The following is a 14,557-nucleotide window of genomic DNA, read 5'->3' on the forward strand; positions in this document are numbered from 1 at the left end:
TGAATCCGGTGAATCGACGTTCTATTTGCTTTTTCAACTAACTAAATAGAAAAAGGTTCTCAATTCGGTTGTATTTTTTTTTTATATTTATCACCTCATAACTCCGTCAGTTCTAAATCGATTTGGAAAATTATTTTTTTATCTGAAAGGATATAACTACTTACAGATTGGTTCTATAGAAATGTTATTAAAATCGGTTCAGTGGTTTAGTTTTTACGTCAAATTAATCGGTTTTGTCACAATTGAAGTTGGTTTTTTTTGTGGGATACAATCTATAATTATTTACATAGATTACTGTTTATTACGATATTTAAAAAATATATTATAATAGAGCGTCACAATAAAATTTATGGTGTCCATAATATCTTTGTTTATGAGCCATCTTTGCTATAGTCTATTATTTAGTATGAATAATGTGTAAGAAAAAGGAATGTCTATATTACTTTTTTAGTATTTTTGAGATTATTATAGTTAGTATGTTGTGATAATAGATTAGAAATAGAATTAGAATGTATAGATAATGTGTGAAATTTAGTGCATATAACTGACGTAATAAAATAAGCATAAGATGAAATGACGAAAAGGGGAACAAGGAAATAAACAAAGCTAAGATAAGCTATAGACAGAAATTATTATCACTTTAACTAATTCAAGCAGTCTAGCAATATTGCGAAAACAAATAATATTGCTTAAGCATTTAGGTATATGCATAGTGTTGCGAAAAGTGCTAAGTAGCCACTAGTGAGTGTCAGTTTATTGCGAATTCAATATTTACTTTATATTAAAAGCAAACCGTGGGTACAGATTACTTGCATATAATGTTAACTGCCCAAGTCAATATTGCAACTACATATAGGGTTGGCTGATACGCGATATTCAAATTGAAAAGCAAACTGAACTGAGTGGTCATATTTAGTGCTATTAAGTCAAGAAACAGTTTCTGAAAAACAAAAAAAAAACGCTGTTGGAATTTAGTTGAAATATTGCTTTGATGTAGGAATAATAGGTAGTGTGTGCATGCGTATGCGTGCGCGTGATTATATGAGTTTCTGTGGTGTCCATGATTTTTGTAATAATAGTATTCTTATGTATATATGTATCACTAAAATCAGAATAAATATTGACGTAATTGATATAGAATTAAATAAAAATCATGTCGAATAGTTAAGTGGACCGTTAGATCCATTAGAATTATGTTTGATAGTATTATATATTATTGATAATAACGATTAACGTAAATATTATGTCGAATTTTTGCGTTGAATGATTAATGTATCAAAATAAAATAGATTTATTAATTATAATATTTATATATATATATATATATATATATATATATATATATATATATATATATATATATAATATGATATATGAGGTAGTACGTAATACTAACTTTACAAGTATATAATATATTAACAATATAAAGGTTGTAAACCTCTTGGTAATAAATAGAAATGAAGCACAAGTTCTCACAGTTCATTTATTTTAGATATCATAATATTAAATTATATATTTTATAATAAGTTTGAATGGATTAACAGAAGTTGGGTATTTATGTTATATTATTTATTATATGTCATATATAAATATGACATATAATAAATAATATAAAATAAATACCCAACTTCTGTTAATCCATTCAAACTTATTTAACTATAGTTTCTTTAGGACTTCTATCAACAATAATTGTGATATATTTTATATAATGTCCGCGTGGTTTACTATACTTGTTCACTCTTGATACAGCAGGGAGATCCACTCTGTTCAACGGTTGGACAACAAGTGTCTCCCCACCCAAATAACAATCTTTTATATCTACAGGGCCGAATTCGAGTGAACAAGTCAGCGAGACCTCGTGTTCTTATAATTTCATTACTTTTTATTCAAGTATCATGACAATAATTATAAAATTAATTAAAATATAAATTAGTGTTCTATATACATTACAAGAATAATTTATTACCAAATTTGGTATAATAACAATTTTAACGTTTTATTTTATTTAAAGTAGTTTGATTTTTATTAATTAATGTAGGTACACATTTTAACACAAGATGTTTAAGAAAATTAATATAATTTAAAATAAATATCTAACAAATGCATATTACCATACAACGGGAGCTTTTTTTATAATTGAATGTTACCAAAAAATTAAAAAAAGGGTATTTATTGATAAGGAGTAAATAACACATCGTACTACTACTTTCATGGTAATGGGTGATTATTTAGTAATCTATATCTAAGACACCACAAGTGTTATGGTTTTCTAGATATTACCTATGTTGGTAAAATCCATTGCTATCTTATCCTTAAACACAAGGGCATCTAAATTACTACTAAAATGGTAAGAAAAACCAAACACGTTTATAAAAACATGTAAATTCGGGCTAATGCCGAATGTATAAGTCTATCATTCCTTTCGCTTGCAGATTAGCTAATACGATGTTTCTCATGATATAAGGTAATCGAGAGACAGTTGTAATATAATAACTTCTTTGTTCTACGTCCTACATAATGTTTTTCACATTGTGACCCACGCATTAATATTCTGGAGCATGCTTTGCGTGGATAATGAGCAAACACATGGTTATCGTTAACTCCCACTGCTCCTTTTATTTTATGAACGATAAAAGAAACAAAATGTCCTAGCGACCACCGTGTTGCAGTGGTAGGTATATTGATTTACGTGAGACGTATATTTCATATCAAACCAGTTGTCGTATCAACTGTTAAGTATCCACTGCTAAAGCTATGCCTCCAAGAGACAGTGCAGGGATTGTCTGGTAGTTGCCACGCTTGGTAGGCGGGTTGGCAATCGCAGTTTAGCTTTTAAAGATGTTTTAAGAGAGATGCTGCTACCCATTTCTCCACACTAAATTTCCTTAGTTGCCTCTTACGACACACGTAGGAAAGGAATTCTAGGTTATTCTGTACCGGGAAGGAGCAGCATATCAAACTTATTTAGCAGGAAATTAACTTTGCTAAATTGTTTCAGGTTTGAGTAGTACATTGCTCTTAAATTTTGGCTGTCTAATTATTTTTAACAGAGTCACTCTATTTTTAGGTACAGGATATTTTGTATTTGATATTAAAATAATATAAATAATGACAGCCCTAATTGAGTGAATGTTCCTTGCAGTCTGAATAAGTAAGTACTCGTACCTACATGAGTACATACAAGTACCTACTACAGTATCTACTTGAATTGTTGCACTACGTACTAAACATTTGTTATTGCATATACATACGAGGTCTGTCCGGAAAGTTCGTATAAAAGTGTTCTGGAATGCGAGAAAGAGGAGTGGGGAGGCCAGGTAAGCGCAGGACCCCTTCCTTATGTCCCTAACAATGCTTCAGTTCTGGTCTGACCGCCGTGCGGTGCGAACTGGCTTGTCACGCCATCTGTGAAGTTACCTCTTAACGAAACCCCGTCGGCATGGAGCCCGCTTCCGTTGAAGAGCAGCGCGTCGTAATCAAGTTTCTCTCGAAACTCGGCAAGAATGGCCGTGAAATTTTTGCCGATCTCAGAACAGTTTATGGGGATGATGCTGTGAAGGAACCAACCGTCCACAAGTGGCTAAAAAGATTCAGAGAGGGCCGAGAAAGCGTTCAAGATGACCCACGTTCAGGACGTCCTTCCACTTCACATTCCGACGAAAACGTGGAAAGAATTCGAACTTGTGTTAATGGGGACCGTCGTTTAACGGTCAGACAGGTGGCTGAAGAGCTTAATTTGGGCAAAACCGTGGTCCACGAAATTCTAAGAAACGAACTTCAAATGAAAAAAATTTGCGCCAAGATCGTTCCGTGAGTTTTTGAGTAAAAATTCCATTACGGTGACCGAACACCCCCCTATTCGCCGGATTTGGCCCCGTGTGACTTCTTCTTGTTCCCAAAAACCAAATTGGTACTTCGGGGGCGGCATTTGGGGGACATAAATGAGATAAAAAAAGCTACGACGGGGCAGCTGAGAAACCTACAACCAGAGGACTTTCAAGGAGCCTTCTCACAGTGGAAACGGCGTTGGCACAAGTGCATTATGTCACAGGGGGAGTACTTTGAAGGGGATAAAATTGATTTACCTGAATAATTGTAAAATAAAATTTTTAAAAAACTTTTATACGTACTTTCCGGACAAACCTCGTATATGCGTTGTACTTTTGTCTCACACTTGAAGTTATCGTTCCGTTTAACTATCATTAAATGTAATATAGCGTAGGAAATCTGGAGTTTTGGATTTGTTATGGTTGTTTATAGGGGAGGCCTAATTTCGGTAGCAAAAAATTCATATTATGCCTATTTTAAAAATTATCATATTTAATTTTTTAAGAGTTTTTTTTTTATGGATGATAATGTAATGGTTACCCCGCCTGCGCTAACGGTATACGCTAGTGTGGCACCTGAAAATGAAAAGGCAGGCCAGTTAGCGAATCTTGATGAATACACTTGGAATTCAGCACAATGGTTTCCAGGGGGGACCACGTGGAGGTCGACCTGCCAGGATATATTACTAGCAATGGACAGTACCATTATTAACAATCCCCAATCCCAATTTTTAAGTGCTGGTAAGTGCAAAAGCTACTGTGTTTTTATTAATCATTTAGAGTAATAAAATTAACTCAATTAAAGATAACATTCCAAGAGGTTTATTAAATTTCACTTAACTTGTAATTCACTTATTACAGTCGTTAAAGTGTTGTCGTCGGCACCCAGTTCGGCGTAGCTTTTAGCGATTAGATCTGTCGAGCCGACGCGCATAAATCTATACAAGATACTATATTAGAACACGATAGGCACTAGGAATGCGAGAAGGAAGTTGTTAAAACTGAGTTGAAATGTTCAATTGCAATGAGGACTGGAAAAATAGAACTAATGGATAATTGGATGATATAATGGACCTGTTATAACTCGTGTTTCGATTTCCTTTGAACGTGACTACTTTGTGGTAAGCTGGAGATTTAGACAACGTTACCTACGTTACCAGCTATCGCAGGAAACTGAGGCGACCGTCCGTTGAAAGATGGAAACGACTCAAACGACTGCCTTTGACTGCATTCGGCACGTTAACTATAGTCCATTTCAATAGTTTTGTTGAAATTATCACAGAAACATTCTCTAAATAAAATTAATTGATCGAATGACATTCAATCAATTAATCGATGTATTATTGATTCGAAAATAAGTTATTTCATCTATGACAGACAATTTATTTTTTGTTATTTTTTAATAAATTAATCATTAAAGCTGTTTAGTTTTTAGTAAGTACTTATCTTCTTAGACTTTTCACCAGAGAGAGTCTTAGTACAAAAGTCGTCTACTTGGGTGCCTCTCTCCCATTCGTGTTTCTATCGTGAAGCAGTTGTATATGCGTGGTTGTTTTGGTTCGAAGGGTGGGATATGTCAATGAAAATACACGGTACAGAGCCATTCCACCTTGGTCCTCAGGAATGACAACGTATGAAGGTTATCATAGGCGACATGGTATACTCAGTTATGTCCATGGTACTGTTCATATTTATAGCCGACGGTTACTGCTTTCCAAGGGGTGGGCCGTAAGTTTGCTATTCTAAGTTGCATAAAAAAATTACTATCTACTATACAGTTACAAAAATGATTGAGAACCTTTGCTTTAATAAATTCAATTTATAAACAAACTGTGTTTGGTTTGAATAATATGAGTACATTTTTTCAAAACTCATCTTACAATTTTGTTGTTAACTTTCTACATTTAGCTATCTCAACTTGAACATAAAAATGCTCAAAATAGGTACAAGTACGTTTAGGACCAGTTTTGTTTACAAAGGTATCTGTGCTAAACAATAAGAACTACACGAGTGAGGAACAAATAGCAATTTGTGTGAAAGTACGTACCAATTCAATCAATGATCAACGGATGTTTTCCCATTGTTGGTTACTTATGACCACGCTGTTTCGTCAATGAACTCTCATGTAGCTCGAGGACGCGGTACAATATTTGCTCACGACACCATCGGGCCAATGCACTCTAATGTCCGTGTGAAATATCATGACTTGCATTAGGTACTAAACATAATAACGAATTCTGGTAACGTCTTGATTTATCTGTCAATTTCCAAAAACCAGCTATGTGTTTTAATAGTAGATATACCTGGATTGACTTACGTATATTTTTGTATAGAATATTCTGTTAATTTTGGTATCATTCAGGGCCCTTAATGGTCATGGTCACTCACATTTTAGGGCCCGGAAACTAATTGATATTTTCGTACAAAATATTTATAAATTAATCCTATTATGACTACAATTACATATTTAATGAATGAATATATACAATGAATGCTTATAAAACTTTTATCAATAAATTAAACTAAGATTTTTGAATTATTTATTTAAATTTTTTTTATTGCAGCTAAGACGTTAATCATGCAATAATCATCATGTTGGGAAGTATGATGAATTTCCCAAATTTATGGTGGATATTAAATAAATAATTGTCTTATGATAATAAATTGCTTCCGCATATTGCTAATATTTAATAATCACTAAAGATTATAAAGATAGTATGTAGCTTATATAGTATTTGGAAACTTCTAAAACAAAGAATGGAGTGGTGGTTTTTGTAATAGTAGCAAGTGCAACTTATTCAATGATTAATGTTTTAAAGCAGCAAAAGAGCACTTTTTAAATACATTTATTTAGAAATATCGAAAATTATTTAATTGTTTTCGAAAATTTATATAATATAATGCATACATGCCAAATACCTGTACAAAGGTTTTCAAACATTTTTCTTTTGAATACCTTAATAATATAATATAATTGTGACTGCACGATATGTGTACATAGAAGATATTTAAAAAAATAATATGAGAGGTCTTAATAAGTGTTAGATGTCAAAAAAAATTTTTTAGAAACTTTGACTGCTTGTTCCGGCATTACGTAGAACTACTATACCAAATGGGATGCGATTTTTAAAGTAATGTTCCTGTAGGTCTACTCATAACTTAAAATGTGTTTCATTTTGATACATAAAATAGTGGAGGAAAAGTTCGGTACTCGAGTGCTTTCTCTTATTAAAAATTATGGGTTTAATTTATTTACATATCCATTAGTATATATATGTATGTGTACAAGGCGGACTTAATGTTAAAAGCATTCTCTCCTAGTCAACCTTAGGGGAATGTCAGAATATTCGAATGTACTAGTACTAAGTGATATACTTTAGCAAGGCAGAAATATAGAGTTGTCATTTAATAGTGTACCTATTTTTAAACCCGTTTAAAAAGACGGTATTCGAATCCAATCGACACTAAAACTTATGTTAATATAAATAAGGATGTGGTTTTATTGTAGTTTATATTGTAGTTATTTATTATTCTTTTAACATTTCTGCTCCGGATAGAAATATGGTAGGAAATTAGAGTTATAAAAATATCGTAGTATCTAATAGTAAAAGTGTAAGTTATCTGATAAGAGTGACCAATGATGGTCGGTTAGCCAATAATATGTATTCTTTAAATTATAAGGTATTCACATTGTACGGTACGGATTTCTCTAAAAAAAGGAGTACTACCATGAATTTATTTACATTAAATTTCAAATTAAATTTTAATATTATATCTACTATTTAAGTATTTGTAAGTAACGAAAAGAGTATAATGATAAAAATTCAGCGATTGTTTTATTTATAATTTGTGTGAAGTAAATAACACATCGCATAAGTTTCTTAGTAAAGGTCATGACCACTTCACATGTTCTTGTTTGCAATTGTGTAATCGTTGGGAATGGCACCATAGCAGGCTTGACAAATACTCGACAATAAGTACTGCACATACTTGTGTTTGTTCGCCCTTCAAATTAAATTAGTATTTTTTTTTAACCCTTTTCACTATTTAAGACGTTTTTGTACAAATTGTCTTTGCATTGTTATTTTATAGAGAAAATAAATAAATAATAAAAATAAGTAATTTATTTATTTTATTTGTCTATTGATTCTTTATTGACCACATTATAAAAATGTTAAATACAAAAAGCGAACTCATTAATATTGCGAATGAGCATTCATTAATTACTAAAATAAAAATTCCCAATTTAATACACTCCAGTAAATCGTTTAGATGTTTATATTTGGCCTGAATTTTCAAGGTTTATCATCTTCCATAAAAGGCGAAAGAAGTTAATTTAGGAATCAACTCGCACAATGTTTTCGACATTGAACATAGTGCACATAAAATTAAATTGCTCATTGAGTATCGCAAAATAACTTGATATGTGAAGCAAGTACATAATTTGCAAATGTAACTATTTCACATCTTATTATCTTTTTTGTAATTACTGTGTAACCATTTATCGATCGAACTGTTAATTTAAAATACATAAACCTGAAATTTTGAATCGCAACCTACTTGTAAATGTGGTTTTTACAAAACAGTCACCAATTTTGGCAATATGGTCCGATTTGTATGTCCTAGCGACAAAGCGATCATTACAAGATAAGATTATAGGAAATAAATGAATGGGTAGACGGACCGTATGGAGCTTGGGTGGTCTCAGATGCTTGTACTTGTAATATAACAGTCGGCCAGTATTATTTGGCCTGTCATATATTTCAGTGTATTCCTAAGAACAATAATCATGTGGAGCGATAGCAGGCGTTTAGAGGTCTTTTTAGGTTGGTTGTCCATGCCATGTGAGGTGGGCAAATGACTCCAAACTGTCTCAGCGAAAGTGTGCGAACGGAGTTGGTACTTAGCATAAATTTCTTGTCATCGAAATATTCTGTAGTTTAACCGAGCCGCGGGTGGCATTACACTGGTCGTAGAGACAGACATTCCTGGCATACATTTCGTGAAAATGAAATTGAAATTCTTCTTGTACTTTCGCAAGATAATTCAGACTAATTGTTTAGAGAGAACAGAACCCTTACTTTCTTGTTTGCTTATTTAAGTGCTTACTATTAAATGTAAATTTTTCTAGACAAGAGTTTCTATACTGTTGTTGGGACCGAGTATTTAGTTACAAATAAATATGCATTTAAAATAATATCTCATGCTGTTGTTATAGAAATAAAGATGTCATGGTATTAAAAGCCATATTTCAAGTAAAATGTGAAATGGTAACGGTATTTAGACTTTTACCAATAAGATGAGGTATTTCGTTGATGAATCATCAGGCTGTAGCCTTGTCGCATTGTGTATGTAGGCTATACTATAAGAAGTCAGTTTACATTTTCTCAGGTTTCTAGCTGAAGTAAATTGAGCATATCTGTCACACATGTCAGCTGATGACAAGGAGTCAAAAAACGAATAAGTGATTTTTTACAAACACATTTTGTATCTGAATTTTTTGTACAGGCAGAATTACTTAATCTATGGTACAGGTAAGATGGCAAGATGTTGAAAGTGGACACTGGGTGAGGTGATACCATAAGTCTTCCCAAATAATGCCAAAATGATAAGACAAGGACGTTTTGTAAGAAAGCTTATCTGTAAAAGACATTGTCTGTTATAGATAAGCTTTAGTAACCTACATTGCATTTAGGCAATATAGAGGTATTATGGTGAGGTGCAACCTTTATCAATTTTGGTGTTATCTCTCCCTGTCCTACTTTTGGGCATGTTGTTATCCATTAACTATCCCTTATCAAACTCGTTAACTGGTCACACATTGCCATTTATAGGCAGGTAACCTACCTTTGGTGATTGTAGGTACTTACAATGTTTTTGTAATTTTGTGCAATTTCAAAAATTTACAATACGATGAAATTTTTTGCATGTTATGCTACTCAATATAGACAGTGACTACGATGAAAATGCAACTTATTTAATAAATCCTAAAGATACGAGTAGCTACATTTTTTATGTAACTTAGAATGGCAAACAAGCTGACGACCCACCTGATGGTAAGTGATAACCGTCGCCTATAAACATGAGCAGTACCATGGACATAACGGAGTATACTGTTTCGGCCATGATACTTCCCATGCGTTGCCATTCCTGAGGATTCAGGTGTCCTCTGTACCCTGTAAATTCACGGTAGAAACACGAATGGGACAGAGGTGCTCAAGCCAACGACTTTTGTAGGAAGTTTTCCTCTGGTAATAGATACAGTGAATACAATATAAGTAGCCATATTGTTTGATGTAATCAATAAAATAACGCTGTGTGGTCCCGGCATAGAATGGGTCACCTACTCCTTTCTCGTAGGTGTTGTAAGAGGCGACTAAGGAAATTTAATGGTCGAGGGATCTGCAACAGCGTTGTTCTTAAAACATCACCAAAGGATAACTGTAGTTGTCGATATGTCTGCTAAGTGTTGCAACTATGAGCAAAACTCCCCTATTCAGAAGGCCACTGTTCGGAAATAGTTAACGGCTGATATAATAATAATGAAATCAATAAAATATTGTATCGTATTTTCTGTTAGAACCTAAATTATTTCCGTACTAAAACATGCGTGCAATCTCAATGGAGTGAAATTCTCTCACTGTGTCTCTTTGTTTTTCTGAATTTACCCGTACATAATCTAAACATATTTAAGACTAAGACGAATAAGCTATTTATGGACCTGGGAGCACTATTATCATCACTTTCCATCAGGTAAGATCGGAGGCAATCGCGAAAACCTTACGTTTAGAAAAAGATTGTAGTTGTTTGATCGTGTCCCGATTTATTATATGGCGGTACAATTACAGTATACCACATTATTCCTTAGGATTGATAACGCATATCAGGTAAGTAACATGGGCGTCACAGTGTATTCTGTACGGTGCTCTTCTCATCTATAAGTGAAGTCGCATAAATAAAACATTACTGGGTTGGCATATAATATTACGATTAACTCTGTGTATTACTAGTACATATTGTGTATATGAAACAGATAGTCGAGGTGTGTGGCCTGCCCTCCCGCAGAACTGGTTCTTTACTGAGTCCGCGTCGTTGCCGGCGTCGTAAAAAAACAATCTCAAGTTAACGACTCACACTAACGAGCCCCACCATAAGCCAAAGGCGTACCATAGTTCCCCAATAGAAATCTCACTTTCGGTAACATAGTGACATAGTGATATGATCGTCAACAGTTACGCTGTCTCACAACACCAACGTAACATAAATAATCTGCAACGACATTTATTTTGTTACAAGTTGCATAAAACAGATGTTCTCGTGAAGATAGCGAGCTCGGCTATCATAACAGTTTGTTTGTTACGTTTTATGATGAACATTACATTGTTCTTATGTACCTACCATTGCTGCGTTTTGTAATCTGTTCTATACGCAATAATATAAATCTTTGACAGGCGTATGCGGCGCTAATTTCGGGAACCAGAAACAAAATAGATATTGTTTTACTGTGTTGCAATGCATTTCTTTAGCAAGGGCTATATGTTATTGGAGCTGACCCACTGGCTATAGTAGTAGAGTATTAAAGTTTTATATTGAATGATTATAATATAGTACTCTGTCTGAACCATAGGGTACGGGTATGGGCAATTACGAATTATAGGTATTATTAGGTATATTATGACAATTTTTAGGTGTATAGGGGTGTGTGAAGATTAACTTAGTATAACATATTAAATATTGTATACATACATGCTAGTAATGACATAAAAAATCCACTTTTTCAAAAGTACTAACTTTAGTTAACAATGACGGAAAACAGAAGAAAATGGTAGGTATCTAGAATCATAAAAGAAATAAAAAAGTATATGACTAAGGCGAAATCTGCCCACGTAGTTAAAAGTCACTCAAAGTCTCCAAGATAAAATTACCAAAGTGTTCCTGTAATAAAATACTATGTATTTTCACGCCAGAACGTTTCTCTCTGCCTAACCCCGTTTTTTTTTAGAAATAAGTCCTCTTTCCTAATAGACATTCTTTGCTTCAATAATATTAATTAATTACTATAACATTGTTTACTACTCCATACATATTATACATGAAAAGCACTTTTTTTAACTGGAAAGATTATAACGAGTTTTCTTAGACTACTCCATCAATGTCAGTTAAAGTTAACGCAGCCTGATAATTTTACAAGAATTATAAAGAAAATAGAAACAGTTTCGTATGTATCTTCTCGAGATGTCCGATAAACGATACGCTTAATGGTATTCTTTGATTCCTGCAGTGCTTGTACAAGAGTAAATGTCATTCACAGTAATTGTGTACTACAGGGCCTACACACCAGACTGATGCGAGTGACTGTCAAACTGCAAATCTTTAATGTTTCACCTATGATTCGTGCAAGCGACGAGGGCATTCGATCTTAAGTTGAGTCGTTCTTACAATAACACGTAAAGAATGGCGTTCCTATCCGTTGGTCACGTGTGGCCGTGGGCCCGAAATGAAAGTGGAAGCGTGGGCGTTAACGAGACTCCTACTGATACGGTGACTATCGTGAGAATGTACCGTGACGGGTTTATCCTGCACAACGGGTGTGGATAGGACAGATAAACAACTGATATGGCAAGCCAACATAGAGTTCATTCATTTAATTTGTAGCCTTCCATATAAAGTTATTTAAAAATATATGTAGACTGTATATTTATGATTTTATTATTTGATTTCTTTTCTTTTATTATCATTTCGCTATCGTATGGACCACCCAATACAATAAACAATTGCATGATTAGATCTTGAATTTATTGTTAGTACAATCATCTAGACATAAAATAATTTAGACAAAATGTCTATATCTGTATTATATTTTGAAGAACGTATCTAACAATCAATCTCATTAAATTTAATCTTGTCTCTGAAATGTGTGTATTGTTTATCGAAAATTGTTTGCATAAAGAAGTTACATAATTGTTCTTTCCCTCTATCTTTGGTAGAAAAGGTGTAAGTTTTCTTCTCAAGAATTGAATGAAAAATAACAAAAGCAGCAGTATATGAATTATATAAATAAATTAATAGTTACTGTTTCCATTTGGCATTTTATAATATTTGCTTTGCAATCCAAAGGTGCTGCTAGTGGAGGTCACTACATCCGTATGCAAATGTATTAATTCGTTCGTTCCATTACGCGGTTTTTCTACTTCTTTCCCATTTGCAATAAGTGCTATAAGATTTTTTTTTGTTTTTGTTTAAATTAATTATTGTGTCTATATTTTAACAGGATCAATTTGCGGCACGCGCTAAACTCATCAGGTAGGCAGCCGGCGCGGCGTGCTCTTGACCTCCACTCTGTAGTGACTCATTGCCGGTGGAATTGTTGGGGCCTCATTCCTGTCTTTTGTAGAAGCAAGTTTAAAGCAAGCAGAATTAGAGGGTTTTGGAATATTATCGGTACTCTGTGACGGAGATATATTGATTGATCGGGGTTAAAAGTAGACTTGTCTACTTCTCTACTCTAAATACTGCATATGTAGCAGACTTCATGGTGATTGGTTGAGTCGTTAAAACGGTAAGAGGTAACAAACAAACAAATTCACTTTTATATTTATAACATTAGTAAGGAGCAGTAAAGATTACTAAGAATTGCATAATATTGGAACAGTACCATTAGCACTGTATATTTTTTATTTTTTTATTTATTACATACATATATACATTACTTTACTTCTCATAATCCTATTTCAGTTATTGAAGTGTTTTGTACTTTTCATTCGTACTAGTTTATCTAATAGTTAAAATAGGTTTGTAGGATGTTTCGGTTTTTATGAATCCTTAGTAACATACGTATAATGTCCGTCAAGTACTTTATTCATAATATTGTGCTGATTTATGTAATAGTTTTTTTTATACAACTTAAAATGGCAAACAAGCTAACGGCCCACCTGATGGAAAGTGGTAACCGTCGCCTATAGACGTGAGCAGTACCATGGACATAACAGACTATACTGTTTCGCCCATGATACCCCCCATGCGTTGCCATTCCTGAGCACTCAGGTGTTATTCCACTGTACCCAGTAAATTCACGCCATATCCCACCCTTCAAACCGAAACACAGCCATGCAAACACACCTGAAACACGAATGGGACTGAGGTACCCAAGCACAAAGTCTCCCTCTGGTAAAGGGAAGAAGGATTTGGAACTAGAAAGAGCGTGTCTTTGACACGCACAAGGTACACTCTTGTGGGAACTCTTTGGAAAAAGATTTTTTGTAATAAGGTCTAGTAACGTCATTTTGTTATTCCTCTGGAAACTATCATGGTTAAATCTTGTAAATTCTTCACGTTGGGCCAACTATCCTGATTTCATTCTTAGCTATAATCTCTTATTTATATTTCGTCAGTGTATATCAATTGCATAGATTGGCTTATCAAATCATCATCTCTTTTAATTTTCTTAATAAAATATGGGAACTTCTTTACCAGTCCGATTAAATATAATTTTTCATTAAAAAAAATTACTATTCACTACTATGTAGATAACTTATCTAAATTTCACATATAATGTGTAGGCATGATTTACATTAATTAAAGTTAATTTACACATGCAAGTTTTATTTATGGATACAATTAGACACGTACTTAATTAATAAATTAGTTGCTCCTACAAAATGAGAAAATTGTATATGCATTGACCAAAACAGGTTATTTTGTTTATTCATATTAGTAATAAATGATCGTTG

This window comes from Galleria mellonella, unplaced genomic scaffold (genome assembly GCF_026898425.1).
Source record: "Galleria mellonella isolate WM207_F2 unplaced genomic scaffold, CSIRO_AGI_GalMel_v1 utg36, whole genome shotgun sequence".
NCBI lineage: Eukaryota > Metazoa > Arthropoda > Insecta > Lepidoptera > Pyralidae > Galleria > Galleria mellonella.